The sequence below is a fragment of the Papaver somniferum genome, chromosome 2 (genome assembly GCF_003573695.1).
Source record: "Papaver somniferum cultivar HN1 chromosome 2, ASM357369v1, whole genome shotgun sequence".
NCBI classification, from domain to species: Eukaryota; Viridiplantae; Streptophyta; class Magnoliopsida; order Ranunculales; family Papaveraceae; genus Papaver; species Papaver somniferum.
The window spans coordinates 74,707,031-74,713,892 of record NC_039359.1 but is presented as its reverse complement, the minus strand read 5'-3'; positions in this window follow the sequence as shown (position 1 = coordinate 74,713,892).

Here is a 6,862-nt window from a genome sequence, read left to right as displayed (position 1 = left end):
ATAAGTGCCAAAGTTATACATAAAAACCATTAAATTTGAACTCACAATAGTAAATTTAAATTCTGCAAGCATGATTATATTAAGATCAGAAATGCAAAGTAATTGCATATAACTGAGACAATATAATAACTTTCAAAGTCAAGAATAGAAAAAAAAAACTGTAGATGAACAAGTACGAAATCAATCAATGAGATTTTGAAGTAAAGTATGTCTTTCGAGAGTCTGAAATTGTTAATGCATCTTTTGCATTGGATAAGACTATTCCTGAAAAGGATATTGTGATGAAAATTATCAGATCGATGCCATCTAGAGACGATTCTAAGAAGCGTGCCATCGTTGAAGGAAATAACCTTGGTGCTCTCTCCAGAAATATGTTGGTTTGGAATCTAAAGATCTTTGATCATGAGCATACATCCAAAATTGGAAAGGATGTTGCCTTCAAAGCACAAAGGACCACTAAATTACTTGACAAAAGTAAAAGTATTTATGTCTTTGAGGATGATCTTTCTGATACTGATTCATCAGATGAAGATCTTGACAAATCAGTCTCTATGATCACAAGACAGTTTAGGAATCTTCTATTGAAGAGAAGTAACGGTTTTCTAGAGACAAACCTAGGTCGCCAGTTAAACCTCACAATCGCATTCCTCCTAAAAACAGGGATGCTGACGAGGCTGATGACGAGGATATGCCGAAGTGCTTTAAGTGTAAAGGTTTTAATCATTTTGCAAATGAGTGGCCGAACCGTAGAAAATACACTGGAAGCAAAGGTCTTGCTGCAATCCTTGATGAAATATCTGATCACTATGATTCCAATGAAGACGAAAAATCAAGTATTGCACTTCTTTGTGAAGATATTGATTTTGATAATTGTAGCAATACATACATCAATCTTGATATCCTTCCAGAAGAAAACTCAACCAATCTGGAAGAAGAAATTAACCTTTCTGTTGGAAACTCTATGTCTGATTTTTCAGGTTCCACTCTGTGCCTAGCAGCTTACACATCTCGGGCGTATGAATCATCTTATCCAGTGATATGTTCTTATTGTTCACTCAAGGTTCATGAACTTTAAAAGTGTTTCAAGTACAGACACAAGATGAGACATGTCAAGAGACTTCAAAGAAGAGTAAATCGCCTAGCAAACAAGCTCAAACTTGTTCAAAAAACCGCTGGAGGTATGTAAGATTTATCTCTACAAATAAGTTGGTTTCCAAAGATAGGTCAAGACCACTAGAGAAAATAGTATGGTCTAAACAATTTGATAGACGGGGTTCTATGAATTCCTTTCAAAAAGTTTATGGTGGACAAATTGTTGTTCACCGCATCACAACTTGATTGTGTTGTTTTTGGCATCTTGTCTCATGTGCCTGATCAAAAGAGACAAGATTGTGCACACCTCAGGCTTTAAGAAAAGAAAAGTAGTTTTTCCTTTTAGTTTTTTTTTTGCTTGGTTTACAAATTTGGAATTCTTTTTTTTTCAACTGATATTGGAAGAGACTTTCCTGTGTATTCAATAAAAGAGGGTTATTCTCGACAATTCTACTCTCTTTAGGGTCGTGAATTGTGTGTGCGTGAACCTGTGTGGTTAAAGGGTTTCTTAACCCTACATTCCTTTTTCCTTCTCTGAAACTCTTTTTCATCTTGAGACTGCCTGTTGAGTTTAAATTGTGATTTCCTCTCACAAACCCATACACCTATGGATACTCCAAGCATCATGTGCTCTGATGGAAAGGATGTTAATATGATTGTTAAGCCATCAATCATGAAGGAAAAGGAAAATCTCTGTTACCTCCAACTTTGAAAAGAAAAAGAAGGAATATGAGGAAGCCAAGAGTTGTTCCTTCAAATTATCAGAAGTTTTCTGATGTTCTTGAAGAGTTGAAGGAAGCAAGGAAGGAGATTCAGCAAATAAAGTCTTTTGTTATGAGAACTCTCGAAATTCAGAAGGCCCTAGTTCGACATCATCAACCTAGAAGGTTTGTTGGAATTGACTCCTTTCTCCATGAACCTTATGTTCGCATGGTTGTTGACGACAAGGAGTTAGGGGACGATAAAGAATTCTTCATAGGTCTCAATGTCTGGTAAATCTTCTTTTGAGAATTTATTTCTTATGTTTTTAGAAGAATAACTAGGGTTTGGAATAGACATTATTGCGAGTACACCTAGCTATGTCCAACGATTTTCATCTTCAATGTTTTTAGATTTATTTATTTAAATTATAAGTTTTTTGGAAGATGATCTTTGCAATTTTAATCTCTATGATTTTATATATTGCAAATTGTTATGGGATATGTTGTTCACGTCCGTGAACCTGTGACTGTCCCATACTTGTTCAAAAGTTATCTGTATCATGTCATTATGAAAGTATTGATAGAAGATAGAATGAACTTTTGACGTTACAAAAGTTAGAGCCTTTTATTTCATTGTTTTGATGGAAGAAAGGATAAAACTTTTGTTTACAAAGATTACGTCTATTGTATGTCATTGTGCAAATAGTGATGGAAAATAGAATGAATCCTTGTTTATTCCGCAGTATTGGTCGATCTCCGATCCACATCATTGTGCATATACTATGTTGCTCCATAAGTTTTCTTATGTTTGAGCATGACCAATTGAATTGATCATTCTCTTGTGGTCAGTTTAGTTGTTGCTTCGTAAGTTCTCTTATGACGAGCATGACAATTTGAATTGATCACTTTATTATGGTTAATTTAGTTGTGTAATTCCAATTGAATTAATCATGGGTTTTCTTGTGGTTAATTTAGTTGTGCATTTCGATTGGATTAATCATGCATTCTCTCGTGAATAATTCAATTGAATATTTTGGATACAAAATCATGTTTTCATGTGATTTGGTTTTATCCAAAAGAAATCCCTTTTCTTGTAAAAGCAAGGTCGCCTTTGTTGTTCTTTCGGGAATGACCTTTTATGGGGGAGAGTTCTTTTTCAACTTGTGCTTAATTGCCAAATCTTTGTGGGGAGTGCGGCTATGGAATATTATAGGGGTTATCTTGTATATTAATAAACTCCTTGATGAATGCATTTAGCTTCGACTTTATGATGACATCTAAATAAGTTGATATGGTATTCTCTTTTGGTCATGAAGTATCTCTATGAAATATTCAAGAGGATCCCACTAGTTTTCGTACCTTTGCCAATTTATATTGATAAAAAGGGGGAGAATTAATGTGCAATGTGATACTACAAATACATATGGTTTACGGATCATTATGTAAGGGGGAGTAGTTTTCATGTTGAGATGAAGTATTGACTAAGGGGGAGTCATACATATCACCATAGTATTGTTGTCAAAGTTGTGATACAATTGAACTTTGATGTTGTCTAATAATACTATGACACTGTATAACAATGATTGAGAGCACTTTGTTTTCTCATTGTTATCACTACGGATCTTCAACAACTATGATGCTGGACTTAAAACCTTTAGGATCATGGAGTACTTGGAAGTGACGAATATTTCGAGTCGTGTTGAAGATGCCAAGGAGATCAAGCATTTGGATGAGAAGCTACAATTTTTATTTGTTTTGTAATCCATATATTTTGATAGTTTTGTCACTAAAATTGAAAAGGGGGGAGATTGTTAGAGCACTGCTCGGTCGAACTCGCATGCGTTGCTATCTCAAGCATGTTTGTCAATGTTAGTGATCAAAACTATAAGTCTTGATTTCTAGCCTATTTATAGATGTCTCGTACTAGGACATAGTTTGTGTAGTTGAGCTTACACTTCACGACGTTTATCACTTGAAGACGGGAAACTACTAAGGAGAGCTTGTGGAACTTCATCGACCAAAGATGTGTGAAGACTTAAACTCATCTATCACTTGGAAAATCTATTTCTACTTTATTTCCTATATTGAGACATAAGTCGTATTACGATATAGTTTTCTATATACACATTTGAGATTTCGAGCTGAGTATATCTCGCTTACATATTTCTCGAAATATGTGTTGATAAGCTTTCGCTTCGACCAAGTTCATCTTATATCATGAAAAAATTACCGAGTAAGATCTGACATGGTTTGTGTGATACAATCATTTGGTGTAAGACTTGGAATGTTTCGATAATGATTATTTCAATATCTTGAAAATTGCTTTGATGCTAATAGTGTGTGAAAACGGCTATTGTCATTATAGAAGAATGTTTCAATGATTGAAATAAACAGTTTAGAATCGTGTAACCTTCTTTGGATATAAGCATAGTGTGTTCGCACATTTGTGTATAAGTCCAAAACCGGGAACCTAAAGTATGCATACTTGTGTGTATACAAAAAGGTTGTAGGAGACTGGGTAGGTATGCGTACCCGTACGCATACTGGCGGAAGTTCACGTCCGTGAATTTCTGCTGAATTTGAAAACCAAAACCAAACTCATCCGGTTACCTATAGTACACGTACCCGTACGCATACTGGCGGAAAGTTCACGTCCGTGAATTTTTGCTGAGTTTGAAAACTAAAACAAAATCAAATCCGGTTACTTAAGTACGCATATCCATACACATACGTAAGTAGGTTACTTTCTAAAATCGGTTGTACATGAACCTAAACATTTATCAATAAGGTATACAATCTGTGCAAACCGTGGCTGTAATGTTCATGTATTGATTCGAGTGAATCAGACCGATTTTGCTTCAATTGTGTTCGTGTATAAATCTATGAGAATATATCAATTGAACAACTCTTTAACTAGTTTCATTTGAGTCATTTGAACTAGTTATGGTTAAGATGAATAAGGTTGATATGAGAGTAATCATATGGCTAACCTCGGTTAACTATTTGTGAACCAATATGGTGTACACGTTTGGTTATGGTTACATAAAGCTAAATCAGGGTACATTTCATTTGTGTGTAACAAGCTAAGTTCGATCTAACGGTTGAAAGATATTAGCTTGGTTGAATTAGTTTTTTCATCTAATGGTGAATATTGAATGCTTTGTTACCAAGGTAACTTGGATTGCAAAACCTGATTTGAAAATTATATAAAGGAGAACTCTAGCAACTGGGAAACCTAATCCCCACACCTCTTGTGTGTTACTAGTTGAATAACTAGAGTCGATTCTTCTTTAACCTTAGGTTTCTTCTCGAGACCCTGTTAATGACTTGAAGACTTCATTGGGATTGTGAAGCCAGACCCAACTATTCTATTTGTAGTTACGTGATCTGATCTTACTGTTTCTATCGTGATTGAGTGAAATTGTAAAATTGGCTTGAGATTTATATCTCCGATAGGCAAGATAGAAAAGTAGTCACAAACACCTTCGTCTCATCGTTTGTGATTCCACAATAACTTGTTCCGCTAGTCGATTAAGTTTATTGTGAGGTGATTGATAATACTAGGCTCTTCTTCGGGAATATAAGTCCGGTTTATCAATTGGTTCATGTTCACCTTGATTTATCAAAATACGGAACAAAACTCTTGGGTGTATCTGTTGGAGACAGATTTATTCAATCATACAGACTTTTCTGTGTGAGACGGATTTGTTTATCAAGTCTTCGACTTTGGGTCGTATCAACTCTTAGTTGTGGGTGAGATCAGCTAAGGGAATCAAGTACGTAGTATCCTGCTGGGATCAGAGACGTAAGGAGCGCAACTGTACCTTGTATCAGTGTGATATTGATTAGGGTTCAACTACAATCCAGTCCTAAGTTAATTGGTTGTAGGTTAGTGTCTGTAGAGGCTTAATACAGTATGGTGTTCAAACTGGACTAGGTCCCGGGGTTTTTCTGCATTTTCGGTTTCCTCGTTAACAAAATTCTGGTGTCTGTGTTATATCTTTTCCGCATTATATTTTGTTATATAATTGAAATATCACAGGTTGTGCGTTAAGATCAATCAATTAGAATATCCAACCTTTGGTTTTTGATTACATTGATTGACACTTGAACATTGGTCTTTGGTACAGTTCAAGTAATTCCTCTTATTCATTCGGGCTCGCAAATTTCTATTTGCTGATTGCGGATTGAATTAATAGTTAGAGATATTAAACTCTTTGATATACTTTATTCTCGATTGAGTCTGACTGTCTAGTCGATTCTCTAGAAAGTTTATTGGAGTAAGTCCTCTCAGATTTCAAAACGAATTGTTGGGTGTGGTTGTTGGACCCCTGCATTTTCAACTACTTATCTTGACTGAAAGAGATTAAGAGAACCTCGATAATAGAAAATCAAGATCAGCGTAGACAAACTATCAAGGTAAAATATAGTCGAACCTAGCTTCATGAATCCCCAAGGTGAAGTATTTTAGTCGAAGACGTAATTATGTTTCTCAGAGGAAACCTATGTCAATAGAAGATGACTCTAGTTATCAACTAGGACACAAAGTGTCAGGGATTAAATTTCCTAGTTGAAAGAGCATATCTATTTACAGATGTTCAAGACTGAGGGTTGCTTAGAATTCAAGACAAGATAACTTGAGATTCGAGCAAACACTCTCTTTGTTTAGTTGAAATTCTAATTAGGGTTTAGGAATATACAAGAATATACACAATGGTTCGGCTTAGGAACGATGTATTATGATTGTTCTGGAAAATATGCCTTATGGACTATAAGCAATTTGATGTTCATTTAAACACTTAAGAATTTAATCATGATACAAATATACAAGTGTTTTAGTGATCAATGATGTCTGGAAGGTGTTTATGAGAGTCATAGCAATGCCAAACATATTTAAAGAAATATGTCTTTAAGCATCTGCTAAACTTTTAGTATGACCCTTGGTGAAACGGTTCGTGAACCTTATAAGCAGTTCACGAATCAGGGTGCAACGATTCGTGAATAGGGTTCGCCAACCCTACTTTGCTCGTGAACTCAGATGGACACGGTCCGTCAATCGGGTTTGCCAA